The sequence below is a fragment of the Marmota monax genome, unplaced genomic scaffold (genome assembly GCF_021218885.2).
Source record: "Marmota monax isolate L192 unplaced genomic scaffold, Marmota_monax_Labrador192_F-V1.1 WCK01_AAM20220418_F8-fsc00056, whole genome shotgun sequence".
Lineage (NCBI taxonomy): Eukaryota > Metazoa > Chordata > Mammalia > Rodentia > Sciuridae > Marmota > Marmota monax.
In genome coordinates, this window is record NW_026695212.1 from 3,007,781 (window position 1) to 3,023,861 (window position 16,081).

General features: G+C 38.2%; 1 protein-coding gene across 1 annotated transcript in view; it reads left to right on the forward strand.

Annotated features, from left to right (window-relative positions):
- The window catches only part of Hmga2 (high mobility group AT-hook 2), a 120,432-nt gene that overhangs the window by 49,658 nt on the left and 54,693 nt on the right, over positions 1-16,081 (forward strand). The window lies entirely within an intron of this gene.

Below are 16,081 nucleotides of genomic sequence, written 5' to 3' on the forward strand. Positions count from 1 at the left end.
TGAACAAGTTATTTAACCCATTAGGCCTCAGTTATTCCATCTGTAAAATGGGGGTGCCAGTAATGCTACTAGTAATTGTTGTGAGAATTAAATGAGAAGTGTAAACGAAACACTTGGCACAATGCCCGATTACTTAGCCCTCCTTAAATGTAGGTTAGTCTTATTTGAAACAGAACTTGAGACCCAAGTCATGCAGGAAAGATAGGGAATTGTTCATAAATAACCTGAACAATTACGGAAATTTTTTTTAAATGACTGCTTTTCACAAGGAGCAAATTTGAATTAGGATCAGATTGATTATTTGATTTTGTTTTGTTTTAATGTTGAAAAGTCTAATCCAGTGTTAGATTCTCCCCACCCCCTTCCAGGAAGAGCCCAGTTGGAATTAGGAGGAAGCAGGTTTTGTGAGCCATGGCATCTGTCTGGTCTGTTCAGACTTCCTGGATCTGTTTTTCCCCTTTGTGAATGTGCATCTGAACCTTCCCACAGAGCTTGAAAAGTCCAACTTCAAAGTTATGTTCTGATGAAAAACACTTCTTAAAGGACTGAAGGATTGTTTTAGGGGTGAAAGAAGGGAGGAGGTGATAAATAATAATACTTTTGGGGAAAACATTTCCTTTGTGACTTTTGTCTCTTTAGGTTTGAGGTACATAGAAGAGATAAGGAACTCAATTTAAAACAACAGTTATAACAACATTTATTCCATAAGTGCTTTTACATCTCTTTCTGATGCTAACTGGTTGTCAATCACTAAAGATCATGGTAACAGCAACTCTTTATTCATCCTTTCCTAGATGTCCAGTATTGTGCCAAGTAGACTATGTACATTATTCACTTAATTTCCACAGCAGCTCTGAGAAGTATTTTTTTTTTTTTTTTTTTTTGGTGAGGAGAAGAATGGAACTAAAAGATATTAATGCATCCAAGGTCATTGGGCTAGTAAGTGCTCCTATGTCCTTAGCCACTGTGCTTCCCCCCTTAAGTGACCTTGATACTAACCTGAATTTAGTTTAATCTCTATGCAGAACTCTTTTCTCACCTGTAAATTAAAGACTGGACTATGCTACTGCCACAGCTACTTCTTTTCAAAATTCTAAATGTTTCTAGAAAGGTACAGTTTATAATGAACAATCTTGCTTTTCGAGTGAATTCTCTCTGTTACAATCAGTGAACCCGTCGTCCTCTTCATATACATGTGTTGATTAAGGCAGCGCATTCAGGAAAAGATTGAAAACTGAAAAATAATTGCAGGCGATCTTTTAATACATGTGCATACTCCTGGCCATTAGTGAAAACTAACATTTTAACCAAACTGAGCATGGTCTGTTGATAATGACTGTTCAGTATTAATGCACAAATATATCTTCTTTTGCTATCCAGGGCCATATTTAAGCTTTATTTGTGATGGTCTTTATTTCTAAGGAAGATTGTTAAATTCATGCATGTAATTTGGTATCCTTGAGGTAACTTGTCCCAATAGTTCAGCATTATTACTTTACTGAGTGAAAATTTCCTATCACAGTTTTTTCACATCCTACTTGATTATGCTTCTTAATTCTCAACATTTATTGGTGTCTTTGAAATTGTGTAATTTGACTCATCGAGATTAACATATGGTAGTAATCACTATTTGTAGGACCTTGAACAAGTTTCTTAATCTCTCTGGGATTCCTTGCCTTAGCTACAGAATAGTAATGATAATGGTATCCTCATATGATTATAACAGATTTCTGAGACCATTAAATGAGTTCATTATGCAAAGTATTTCAGATTGCTCCTGGCACATAGGAAATGCTGAGTAAATGTCAATTAGTAGTATTAATCACTTGTGATTTCTGAACTCGAATTTTCTTACAATTATGTTCAATAAGTTTAAGTTTTCAATCACAAGAAGCCTTCCAGCTGATTCTATTTTTAATTGCTATTCAGTAGTATAATATTTTTTTTTCCTCTCTGGCATCTGTAAGTTATATTTGCACAGAAAGTCTTGCTTTGTAAGAAATTTTTATGTTCTTCAATTTCACCCCCTTTTTGACTCTATAGTAAGAGATTTGGGTTTTGTCTTTGTGTTTTGCAGTTCTGGGGCTTGAACCCAGAGCTTCACACATGTCCAGTAAGGACTCTACCACTGATCCATACCCCCAGCCCTAGCAAGTAGGTTTTTACCTAGGATTCCTTAGAACTTTATCTAGAGAAACTTTTGATTGTGAATTGTGAAACATGATGAGTCAAATTACATTTATTGGATTTATTCACTCTAAAGTACAGACTATTTAGGGTAGAAAGAGTCCTGTCCCTCCATCCCCCACCTTTTGGTACCCAGCTCTCAGAGAAACATGTTTTCAGCCAGCCCTGGTCATGATAAATACTGGGATTTTAAAATGCCATCACGAGATACATATTTCTCAGATACAAAAGTTTGTTGTTATGTTCTTTTGGCTAGAAGAGACTCCTCTTCTTGGGAAATGTAGCCACAGAATGTTGGGTTTGAGTTTTATTAATATCCTTGTAGATTGAAAACAAAATGTTTTTCCTCTAAGTTTTTGTTCTTTTCCATTTGGCAAACCCGGTGATTTGCCACATGAGCTAATGTGTGTCTCATTTGCTTATTTTCTTGTGCACTAGAAGACATGGTGACATCATCTGGATGTGTACAATCCCTGGGAATAAATAACATGCTGGAAATAAATAGCTTGCTTTGTGGCAATGGGATCACTTAGGTACCTTATAGCACACACTAAATGTCTCAAGCCAATTTGTAAAAAATAATTTTAAGGCTAGCTACATCTCCCATGTTTCCTGGTCCAAATAATAATAACAACAATAGTAAGAAAAACTTTTTTAAAAATAATTAATCCACTATGATTTGTGAGTCAAATTTTCAAAATTATTTAAAGATGTAATCTGATGATATCAAATATCTATCCACAAAAATGTCTTTTTTTTTTTTTTTAGGCTAATTACTACCTTAAACTGAATCAAGAGAAAGATCAGATTCTTAAAATTGGCTTACATATGTACTTTTATTGCTCTGTTTTCTCCATTCTTAAACAATAGCCATTGAATAAATAATGCACAGTTTTAAGAGGTTGGGATGGGGAGTGGAAGACAGATCCCAAAGGCTTTCAAGGGCATTTTACTTGAGGTCAAGGACTCTCCCATCAAAGACTCTTCCTTCTCCTTGTGGGAAGCTTCTTTTGAACATTCTTTCAGGGCATTACAGAGAAAGGCTTGGCGGAGAGACAACACAGAGATGTTCAGGGAAGGAGGTACAGATTCAAACAGGTCACACTGCTGAGTTCCAAAAAAATGTCCAGACTGAGCTTCTGATCCACTGGCCAGGGTCCAACTGGTAGTGATCACCTTCCCTCTCTGCCTTATCTGGAACATACTTTTGCTTTTTGAAGGCACAGTTCATTAGTTCCTCATTTCCTGTTTTATTCATTGCCTTCCCCAGTGCTCCTTAATAAGTAAGCAAGACTTTCTTGAACTGTAGGTTATGAAATTCTTGGGATTTTAATGACTTTGAGCTCATTTAGAAAGCAATGTATGGTTCCTATGACCCAGAATTGTAGAAAGCCAATTACCTCACTCTATTTATTTGGCAATTTAAGTGATGCCTTTTCTAAAAGGAGTTCATTACATAAATGACCCCCTGTACAGGGGTTGATATTTTAGTAAGGAATTTCAGAGACAGAAGAGTTTGATGACTAGCTCTGAGGCCAGTTCAGTGAAGGCTAGGAAAACCTCACCAGGGCTATTCTTTTTAAGTTGGCGTCCTACTGAGTCACCATATGGAAAAGGATTAAGGAAAATATTTTATATACTACTTAGAATTTGTGAAATTCTGAAAATCTTGAAGAGTGTTAGATCTTAACTTCTATAACTCAAATAATTAATAATAAAAATTCTTTGAAGTTTGATCACCAGAATCCCTATAGTGAGATATCTGAAGCCAAAATAGCCTTTCATACATAAGCTTTTTTTTAAAAAAAAAAAAAAAAAACAACAACAATATTTGAATTTATTCTTCTAATTGCCACTCCCTTGCCTTTGACCCCCAAAGCATTAATTGATCTTTTGGATAACCCTATTGGTATCTATTAGCACTTCTTCTCCATCTCTCTCATTTACAAGACACACAAGCTTAAGCATGCCCTTACACACACACACACACACACACACACACACACCCCTTTTACATGGACTACAAGGAATAGCCACAGGTTTTCCTGAGGTTATTACTGCCTTTTTCCATAGCAGTTTGGGGGAATAGGATATAGTTTGTGAATTGAGAAGGCACAGATATTTTCCTTTATAAAAATATTTTTAAAAAATACTTTATTTATTTATTTATTTTTATGTGGTGCTGAGGATCGAACCTAGTATCTCACACATGCTAGGCAAGCACTCTACCACTGAGCCACAACCCCAGCCCAGATATTTTCTTAGGAATTCTCTTAATAAAATTTTATTTATACCTTTGAATCCTCAGTTTATTCCCCAGAAGTGCATAGCAAACCACATGTGTGCTGACTCCTGCAACAGCCATAATACAGGGACCCAGGGACCTCCCTTCTAGAGATACATCCACTGTGCTCAGATGTATTGTAGATGTTGACAAAGAGCCCTTTAGTAAACATATTTGTTTACATATAAATATACAAATATACATATCTGTAGGTAAAAGCTGGTGAATGTACTAGGAGTCCTGGATTCTAAGAATGCTAACTGAACACCCAGTCAAAAGGCCAGCAGGGTGTAGGACAGAATATTCTGGCTATACAGATGGTCAATGAATTGGGCTGGACTTTAAAGGGGTAGCTGGGTAGTTGTCGACAAATCTTAATCTAAAAAAAAAAAAAGATATCTTAATCTGAAAATAGATTAGGTCATGGGATAGTACATATCAGGGCTGTTGTGAGGATTCAGTTTCTTTCTCTGATAACTCACAGTATCTAAGGTAGATACCATTATCACAGTCATGTTTCTGATGAAGAAATCAAGGCACAGAGAGGTGAAGTCCCCTACAGGATAAGTCAACAGCTAACAAATGGTAGATCCAGGTAGGGTTGGATGGCTTCAGAATCATCACATTACCACCATTTCTTTCTATATCCCAATCCTACTTATGTGGCAAATGACTCTGAAACAGTCTGCCTTGTACTCTAAAGAAAAGCCAATTGTCTTTTCACTATCCTTACCCTCTTTTTCTTCATAATTGCTTCAAGTATGAATCCATGCAGCAACAGCATCACCAATTCTGAGTTTTAAAATAACAAAGATACTTAAATCCTCTGAGTTAATTTTACCAGCAAAAATGCTAATAAAGGTGAGAATTGCCCAATTTTTGAAAGTTACTGTGTTACAAAGTTAGTAATTACCAAGTACAGCCACCCTTCAAGTATAGCATTCGAAACATTGTATTATCCCAATAAGCCTAATTCTCATAGGAGAACACCAAATTGTACCCACTTTCAGATGTCTAGCCCTTAGCACAGTGCCTAAGACATAATTGCTGCACAATTTTCACTTGTTGAATGAATGATAAACTTGAGAAAATTGATAGGTTAAAGATTTTGAGTTCTTTTAAAACCCTGCCTTAGTCTTTCATTACATATTCATGTAATTTGATCAGTGCAAAGAAAAGCAAGGCTATCATATAGTACTACTCTAAATTCTGTATTTCCCTAAGTCTGCCCAAGATGTGGATGTAGCCATATAGGCAATGAAAATCAGCATCATCACCCCCGCCCCCCGCAATCCATACATGGACCCTGCTTCCAGGTAGACCAGGACTCCATGAAAGGAGACTGAGAAGACCAATTTACTACTTCTCTGTATTCTTCCAAGTACCTTGAGGCTTGCACTCCTTCCTTTACTTCCTCTTCCATCTACTGGAACAAGTCATCTTTCTAATGTAAAGTATGGAAACTTAGCCGCTGAAACACTGTTTAGATTCCAAACCTTTGTACCTAACAGGCCATTTGGGAAGATTGGGATAAACAAGCATTGTAACTCCAGAGTTTCCTGGTTGCATGATCCATTTCTGCCTCTCAGGGGCCAGATGGTGCTAGGCTTATAGGAGACTCAGCCAGAAAACTGGCAAGTCGATTAATCTGTAGTTAACCACAGCAATAAATGAACACAAAGGAAATGCAGATGTAAGTAGGGGATAAACTTTGAGTGGTTCCATCAGTAGTGATTCATGATGTTGAACTACAATAATATTTTCTTCCGTACACTCTCCCAGTTCCCGTTGTGACCCTGGAGTAAGCATTTGGGGACGACTGTTAGGCTTGGGGGCGGGTTCTGTGGTCAGGACTGTGGAAGATTGGCCCTATGGCTGTTAATCTGGCTGACAGATATTTTCATACACATAGATTGTTGACAGTGGGAACATGGATATTTAGGAGACAATGGATTTTCTAAATCCATTGAACAAATGGATTAAATATTTAAAAGCCCAAGTCTGGAGAAGAACAGTTTTCTGGTCTCTCCCAGTTTGACCTGCAGAATCGGGGCTGTCAGGATTGCAAAGTCGAGACAGGGACCCTAGCCTGGGTTACAGCCCAAGCTGCCTCTCTTTGCTGTGTGCCCGTCCCAAGTCCCTCACCTAAAAACTGTGGGTCTTGGTTTCTTTAACCTATGTCAGTGATCAATCATTTGTCAGGAGTCTGAAACAAGAGCATGAATTTCAGGAACTCAGTTGTCTGCCAGCACAACAGAAACTACCCTCCCACAAGGCCAGTCCCTTTTCTGTGTGCCTCATCCTTTCTGGTAGCTTCCTTGCTCCATCTCTCAGCTGACTTTTATCCCCCTCTGCCCGCTTCATCCACTCAGTGATTACAGTTTTCACAAGAATGTGCCTCCTTGTCTCCTCTCTGGTGAATCTGGAGCAGAGTGCTCTCTGCCTCTCCACTAACACTCACAATGATGGTCTTGGCTTGGGGACAAAGGCTGCTGGCAGAGACCTAAGAGGGAATGCACCGTGGTAGCAGCATGAAAGAATTTGGCAAGGAGCTGCTCGTCACATGATTGTGATTCATACTGTAGTCTTGAAATGTGGCAGGAGGGCTAGGAGTGGCTTTTAATGCCAGCACACAGAGAGCAAAGACACTCATTTTCAAACATCACATTCTTTTTATAGTACAAGCATGCCTCACAGGGAAAATATTGAACTTGGCCTGCCAGCACCACAAGAGTCGTCCCAACTGTGATTTTATTGCTTGAGTCACTCTCTGAATCAGATACTAGCTACACGGAGGAAGTCTTCTATTAGGGATGCTTTGAAACTGTGTTTTTCATTAATTAACGCCAACTCTGGGGCTGGTTTTTCATTTACTTCTAATTGACTCCCCTCCCCCCCCCCTTTTTTTTCCTCCGGGCCTGAAACTTTTTAGACATTTCCTTAAGGTCTCGGCTGGATCATTTTTAAGTATCTTGGTGAAAGAGTCATCTGTGTTGGGTGAACAAAGCAAGGGAATTCTTCAAAGTGGAGTTCCGTCATCTTGGAATGAATGTGATACATGGGAACTGGAGTGGAGAGGGGAGAGGGTCTCTAGAATTCTGGCATAACACTTTTTGATCCCTTCAGCCGTGCTCAATCCATTCATCCTGTTGTTAAAACTTAAAACTAGGGCTGGCCAGCTGTTGGGAAAAGTCCTCAGTTTTATTTCAACCAAATGGTCCTGCCTCCCGGGGCTGGAGGGAGGTTGACTTCAAGCACACTTATAAATGTGTGGTTCTTTAGACCGGCAGAAACCTACAAAATGGCCTTGATTCACAGGGCCCCTTTGGCTCAAAGGCTCCCTGCTTCCCGTGTGCTATAAATCTGTATCTGCATCAAAAAGTGTAAAGACTGCAGTGCATGGAAGTCCCTCTTCCTCTGCGAGTGTGTCCATGACAGATTTATACTGATGGCTGCACTGCACCCCGCCACGGACTCCTATTATAGTCATGCCCCACTGACTCAGCCCCCATTTCCTGTTGAAGGTGAGACAAGGCCTGGCTCGAAGGAGGGTGAAATTACATCTCGACTCCTTAATTGCTGTTCATACAGGAGCACCTTCAAGGGCCACAGCGAAACCGGCTTTGTTCACAGCAATATCTACCGGTCCCTTCGCGAGGTGTGGTCACAGCTCAAACCCGAGGTGTTTAGTTTCATGACAAGATCTGCCATGACAGGGCACTCCAGAATTCAGCCCTGTATGAGCAGAGGCCAAATGGATGTCTTTGAAAAGAACAGATAACCTCTTTGCTTAGAGTCTTTGTTTTTCAGAGTGATTTTTTTTTTTTCTTCCCAAGAGTCCAGGTTTAAAATGTGAAAAGCAATGTTTTCATAAAAGGTAGCGTTAGGTCCACTTGCATATTAGTATTTGTAAAGTGGAACTTGGTTTTGAAACTACCTCCTTGTTCCTGAAATTTGTTTTTGGCAAAGGTGGCAGGGCTTCAGGAGCAGTGGCCCCTAGGGACCTTGTGTTCGACTGCTGCTTTCATGGACAGAGCTGTCCTGTGAGTCATGATAAAGTGGTCCCTACAAGCTGTGGTTCTAAAAGTAAAGTGACAAAAGTTTACTTGGTCTAATATCGGGGGTGAGGAGAGTCTGGATCCTCTAAGAAGCAAAAGAGTGCGACAGATGTTTGATACCCAGTTTTTGGAGTCCAGTCCTCATTATTATGGCACATTTTACTTGGAGCACCCCAAAATGCCACTAGCAGAACTGCGATGTCTGTGATGGTATTTTTTAATTCACCTTTTTTTTAGATTGTAGTACTACAAGGAAATAGTATTAAAGAGTCTAAACAATTACAAAGCTAATGATTAGAATTAGGTTTTTGAATCCACAGTTTTTATTTCTTCTCTTCCACTGGCCAACTTAATGTAAGCATGGTTGGTGTTTTGTATTATATCCCCTGCATTTATTTTAACATGCTATGGCTTCTTGTTTTAAACAGAAAATCAGATTAGAGTTTGAAAAACCTAGTTTTAAAACTCTACCATCTGCTAGGTTTGTCAAAGAGAATCTGGTAAATGAAAACTGTGTGTGTATGTATGTGGCGGTTTATTTTTTATTGGCACTGCATAATTCTTTGATGTATGTATGTGGCAGTTTATTTTTTATTGGCACTGCATAATTCTTTGATGATGCATTTTCCAAGTTCACTCTTATCTTCTAAGAAGATGTTTCCAGGAGTTATTCATTTAGTAAGATTTCAGAGGACTCTGTCATGGTAGAGAGTTATTCTGCATTTATAGGGAATCCTCAATTAGGGTCTTTCAGAGCATTTATTTCATTCTGTGCTTAAATTTATTTCTGCTCTGGAAATTTTCTTCAAAAGGGCTTTTCTACATTGGCAAAACTAAGCATTTTATTCATAAGCACTCTAATAATAAAACTTTCAATCCAGACATGGGAGGAAATTTGCAAAATGCATCAGAAAAGTATGTCAATTGTTTTTCAAGCCATCGTGTATGTTGAGAAAGTATTGTATTCATTAGTGTTTGCAAAACCTTATATTGAATGAGGCAAAAAGCGAAATTGACCTCTCCCTTTTGGTGCACAGATGTATAAACTTTATGAGAGTACACCCCCAGGTAGAGACTTATTGGAGTAACTCTTAGAAAGGGCAAAGTTGGCTGTAAACAGCGATGCAATAACCCCACAATTATGTATGCTCAATTATTTGGAAGGGAAGTCTGGGAGAAGTGTTTTATATGGTTATATGGGTGAACAAGAAGCGGGTATGGAGAAGCACAGCGCAAAGGTTTGCATTTGTTGTGTGTACCCCAAATAGCATCCTAATACAGCTTTATAATGTAAATCCACTGGTACCAGTAAAATGACATTTAAACAAATAGTAAAATGAACAACATTTGCAAAGCAATAAAGACACCACCTTTGCAACCACTTTACTACAGTTTTGAAAAATGTTAGTGAATAGCTCTCCAAAGATGCAAATAAATAATACTTTATTAGATTTCAGCCCAAGAGAAAGGGGAGGAAAACCTTCAACTAGAATTACATGATTATTACTTTGCTTCTCCCTCAACCCAGCAAACATTAAAATGGAACATAAAATAAGTCTATAACAAGATTTATGAGGAAAGGTATTACACTTAGGGGCACATTGTGCAGAAAAGTCATTAAAATTGTTTGGAACTTAGGAAGGAGAGGGAAAAAAAAAACTTTTGAGAAAAATGAGAAACTCAGATGTACCAAACGCCTTGATGACGACTACCTAAGCCTTCAGGTTTTAAAACGCCATTGTACCTTAAAGTTCTGATTCATTCTCTATTAGGCCAGCTTCCTCCCACCAAACAAAACTGAAAGATTCTGTTTTCTCTGGGAAACTATACTAAAAGAGGTATAGTAGCATTAATGTTCCTTTTGCATGCTCTATAGACCTGGCTATTGTGTGGTTAAAAACAACATAGGCATGTTACATTTGACTTAGGTTAGTCAGAGGGTTTGAACAGATAGAACTCTTGTGTGTAGAAGTAGATGTGAGCCAAGCTTACTGATATCTAGGGTCCTCATGCCTTATCTTTCCTTCTTCATCCTATTCAGTTGATCGGACATATTTTTTTTTTCTGGTGGGTCGTATGCATGTTTGGATATGGTAATAGCTGAGCATATTCCTTATGCTTTATTCTGATCTGAGAATGGTTAATATGCTCAATTTGGTATTATGAGCTTCCTGCTTCTTTGCCTGTTGCTTTCATGTTACACTAAATCTGACTGCTTATTCTGTCAATAACGTTGAGATTAGTGCGTGTGTATATGTGTGTGCGTGTATGTTTTCCTATCTGTAAAGTTTTAACTTTGGCTTACTCTTTAACCAGGAAACTCCGCAGAACAAAGGGGATCTAACTAAAACTATATTCTGGTGGAGAATCTCTGAAGTTATGCGATGTTATAAAATGATGGTTTGGGTAGAAGTTCTGTCATTCATGTTTATCAGAGTAATAGTTTTGGGTTTTTTTTTTTTAAAGGAATGTTTCAAGGAGGTCTTTGAAAACCATTTTCTTCAAATGTTCATTGCATCTAAGATCCCATTTTTGTCCCTTTATTTGCTCCAGAATACCGCCAGACTGCCAACAAAGAAGGGCCTGTGCTCCCAGGAATTTTCTGCATTCCTCTCTGGAGTAGGCATTTTTCTCAGCTACAAAGGCCCTTTGGCAAATTCCCTCTAATCATTGGATTTACCCTGGGCTCTGATAGGTGCCATTCATGGACTTGGTCTGCTGTTTGATGGGCTGAGGCATTAATGGGATCTTTTCATGATAAACAAAACTGGGTAACATTACCAGAGGGATCACAACGCTGCTGTTGTCGGGAGGTGTGTTGCGCTCGCTCGCTCTCTCTCTCTCTCTCTCTCTCTCTCTTTCTCCTTTTTTCTCCTTCTTCGTCTTGGTCTTTTTCTCTCCTTTATTTTTACGAACGTACATTTTGTGTGTGTGTGTGTGTGTGTGTGTGTGTGTGTGTGCGCGCGCGCACGCGCGCAGCATGTCCATTTCTAGAAGCAGATCTTCTGACCTCTGCTGCTGCGTGAAAGTCAGTGGCCAATTGCAGGCCTTTGTTGGATGTAGATGATTCTATTACCTGATGGACAGTAGCTTCGCAGCCTGCAGGCAGATCTATTTTTTCCTAATTGATTAAACATTGGAGGATCACTGCGTGAAGAGTCTGATTTAGAGACCTTTCTTACCACGCTGGCATTTAGTTACTGAAAATATCTGATAGTTGAGATGAATGAGTGTGGGAACAAACACTTGGCCTAAGAATTTGACTCCATGTGGCATCTCTGCCTGGGACATCTCTATGTGTGCTATCAGCATCAGGCTGAATAGAGCAACTTCAGTTACTGGTGTTGCTGGAATTTCTTTGCTTCTAAGAAAGCAGAACTGGTTAGTTGAATCCTGGTTCCGGCAATCGTAAAAGAAGTGAGAATTGTTGTAAATTATTTTCGGTGACATACCACTATTATTTGATGAAAAAAATCTGGTATCACAAACTAGATACCATGCAAGTTTATCTTATAACTCTCTGAGAACATTCTTATTTTTAATGGAAATCACCATGATTGAATGTGGAAATAAGTGACATTTTAGGTGTCCTTGTAGACGTATTCTACCTATTTTCAGTGCATTTTGTTGTTTTTTTCTTACACTGGGGCCCAGACTAAAGGACTTAAAAAGGAGTGATCTAGAAGAGCACAAAGGAAGTAGGTATGTAGAATGGTATTTAAAAATTCAAAAGGAATATTATGTATGGGATAGTGAGCCAGGAGTAGTGCTTGATTTCTCCTGAAGAAATAAGAAAGTTAAACGATTCTCCCAACAGAAGAGACAGCACAAGCCACTGATGCAAATTCTCCATTTTAATCCTGATGTGACTTGCTTGCTTGAGGGTGTTGGGGGTGGATCTCAACTTCTTCATAGGTAACAAACATGATACCAGGCTGCTTTCCAGCTAAGGTGTGGTGATGCTGTGTTTAATAGCCCCCAAATCCTTCCCTCCATGAGTTTTTGAATATACAAGTGCTATAAGCTGGAGGGAAAACATTTGACAGGAGAGCAGAAAATCACCCTCTTTGGTAGAACATTCACTTATTCATTTTCTTTTCTTTCAGATTTTGTCTTTTGATAGTGCTATTTATATTTATTCTGTGTACTATATTGTAGATCATAAACTCAGTTAAGACCTCTTTTAAATAACTTCAGCAGCTTGAAAAAATGGAGCTTCTCTGATTGGGGTGTAGCTCTATGATAAAGCACTTGCCTAGCATGGATCCAGGGCCTGGGTTCAATCCCCAGTACAGTGAAAATAAAAGGAAGGAAAGAAAGATAAAAAGATAGGAAATAAAAAGAAAAGTGGAGATTTTCAGCCTCAAAAGAACCCTGTAATGGCTGGCATTTCCTGTAAAGCCAGGTTACGCCAGCCCTGCAAAGGTGCTAAAAGGGCATTGTTTTTTCCCCCCGTTAAGAAAAATGAGTTTTTAAATATCAGTACTGTTTAATACTCAGATGCCTCATGCATATGATCATTGAACATATTTGACAGTCTTCAAGGGCTTAAGTTTTTTTTTAATATATATATATTTTTTTAGTTGTAGTTGGACACTATACCTTCATTTCACCCATTCATTTCTATGTGGTGCTAAGGATGGAACCCAGGGTCCCACATGTGAGAGGCGAGTGCTCTACCGCTGAGCCCCAGCCCCAGCCCAGGGCTTAAGTTTTTTTTATCTTTGATAATCCCAGAGTTAGCAACATAACGTTGCACATGTATAATAAATGTTGAGCACTTGATTTTCATTATCCTGAATTCTCCTAGCAATCCTGCAAAATCCTGTTCATGATTATTCCTATTTTAAAGATAAGGAAACTAGGGCTAGGTGCAGTGGCACACACTTGTAATCCCAGTGACCTGGGAGGCTGAGGCAGGAGGATTTCAAGTTCAAAGGCAACCTCAGCAACTTGGGCTGTAAGTAACTTAGCAAGATCCTGTCTCAAAATAAAAAAATAGAAAGAGCTAGGAATGTGGCTCAGTGGTAAAGTGCCTTTAGGTTCAATCCCTGGTAGGAAGGAAGGAAGGAAGGAGGGAGGGAGGGAGGGAGGGAAGGAAGGAAGGAAGGAAGGAAGGAAGGAAGGAAGGAAGGAAGATGGGGCGTAGCAGTGATGTTGCGTTGGCTATGTTTTTCCTATTCTTCCTTCTCACAGATTTGCAACTCATACTTCCTAACAGATGAAAACTTAAAAGTTTAGTCAAGTATCCAAATGTTTCCAAATATTCTTAGATTTCATAGTCTGTAGTTTATGACACATTTGGGGAGCCAGTCCTTTGCAATGTTTATCTGTTTTTTATAGAATCTACCTTCAACTATTTTCCCTCATGACTTCTGAGCCTACTTGTCCCTACTTAGAATTCACTGATTTTTTCTTTTTCACTAATCAACCCTTATCACAGTACACACATACACTCTTTGGAAGATTTGCTTTACAATATCATGATCACAGGATATTTTCTGAATTGCAGAAGGCTGAAAAGAGGAAAATGAGGGTTTGAATTTATATCTGGACCAGAAGAATTCTGGCCTAAGGAATCCAATGTAAATGTTCTGGTCACCTTTCTGAGTGCTGAATACTGATTAAGGATAAGCCCAATTCACTACAGATTGTTCTCTACCTTCTAGACATTTTATCAGAGGCTACACCTTTCTGCTTAGGAATAATCTGACCATTTCCCAGATTATGTTATTTTTATGATGAGAATTGAAGATCTCTCATCTCTGGTAAGCTCCCTTTTAATTTATAAATATACCACTGTACCTTCTTAGAAAAGCAGATATTTCCTCATCCATCATGAACTCACCCATTTCATTTACTTGCCAACACTTTTGGCACCTAAGTAATTAGTTTCCTGACACCTGAGTCTTTCAGCTACGAGGTAGTATATTTCTATCACAAAATCTGACACAGAAGCAACAATGCAGGGAATTTAACAAAGAATAAAATAAAGAAGAGGAGATCTTTTGTTTTAGTCATCAGAATATTTTGTGTTTTGCAAAATCCTGATGTATAGGATAATTACTTCATTATTTCAGATTATTTTAAGTATGTAATTTAGATCTTTCTTTTTTTTTTTTAACAAGTATTAGCAAATTTGGTCACGTTGACTCTGACAGCAGTTTTTTGAATTGGTGTACACTTGGACCCAAGGGCAGTTTTATTCTCAGCCCTAGGTAAGGCTCTTCCCCCAAAAAAACCTTCCCAGGGTGTTTTCAAGCAAGGAAGGACCTGTTTCTTGTGCAGGGATTATTAGACCAAATCTTGAGCACAGTTCAGGTGGGAACCAGACAAGTTGCCACTGACTTTTCCTCTTAGTAGCCACAGCAAACTCACAGCAGCTGCTGGTCAAGAACCAACTAGGTCAAAGGAGACTGTCCAGTCTGTAGATTAATGAATGCATGGAGCAGGGAATGAAGGCCACATCAACCATTTTATTTTCCCCTTTTCTCAAAAAGACAAGACTAATAAGAAAAATCAGCCCCACTTTTATAGTAGAAGCACTAATTTTTGCTACAGACGCATTAAATTCATCTACTTATGAATAAAGCTGGACACACACAAAGTGACCAGAATTTTTAAGGGAGACTTTGTAGCATGCTGGAGGCAGCTTACAGTCAATTATTAAATTTTCAGGAATTTTGTGAGCTGGTTGTTAAATGCAGCCATTATTAAAAATTAATGTCTATAAACTTATAATTAAATAAATCATGTTAAAAATTTTGATGAAATGGTCTTCAAGTATTCAAAAACTCTCCTCCAGTTCAGCAAAGGAGTTGCTTACACTGATGAATGAGTAAAGTTCGGACCCCACTTTTTCACTTTGGTCTTACTTGTTAAATATAATATTCAAAGCTCACTGTTTTCAAATCATTTTTTTCTAAATTTTACTATTATTTATGCTTTTGAGTCTATTTTTATTTATTGTTTCTGTATTAAAAAAATACTATTTAAAGGAATGTCACTGTCATCCCTTTCCAACCCTGTGTTCAATAAACAGTTTGGAAGCCTGAAATTTACTGTAGTAAGAGCTTCTACATCATAGAAATTGACAGGTACTACAAATAGAGCTTGATATATTGTCATGAGGCTTGTCTAGACTTAAGTTATTGAGAACCTTTTAATAATTCAGATTAAGCAAAATTTAAGTGTTGTATTTATACCCTTCACATTGTGAAGGGCATAAAAATCTGACAAAATAGTCTTCAGGTATTCAAAAACTCTTTTCCAATTCAGCAAAGGAATCACTCACATTATTGATGGATAAGAGTTCTGACTTCCCCTTTTCACTTTGGTCTTACCTATTAAATAGAGGCAAAAATATCAACCAGCAGTTCATGTGGGAACTGTACTCATTTGTTAATAACATGAGCTATTTCTTTGTTGAATTGAATAACAATTGAGCATTTTGTTTGTGGTCTGGTTTTTTTAACACTATTAAGTGGAGATAGAATTATAAAAGCTGGTAGTGAATTTTGAAAGACACTGAAATGATAAGGTATAGAATTAA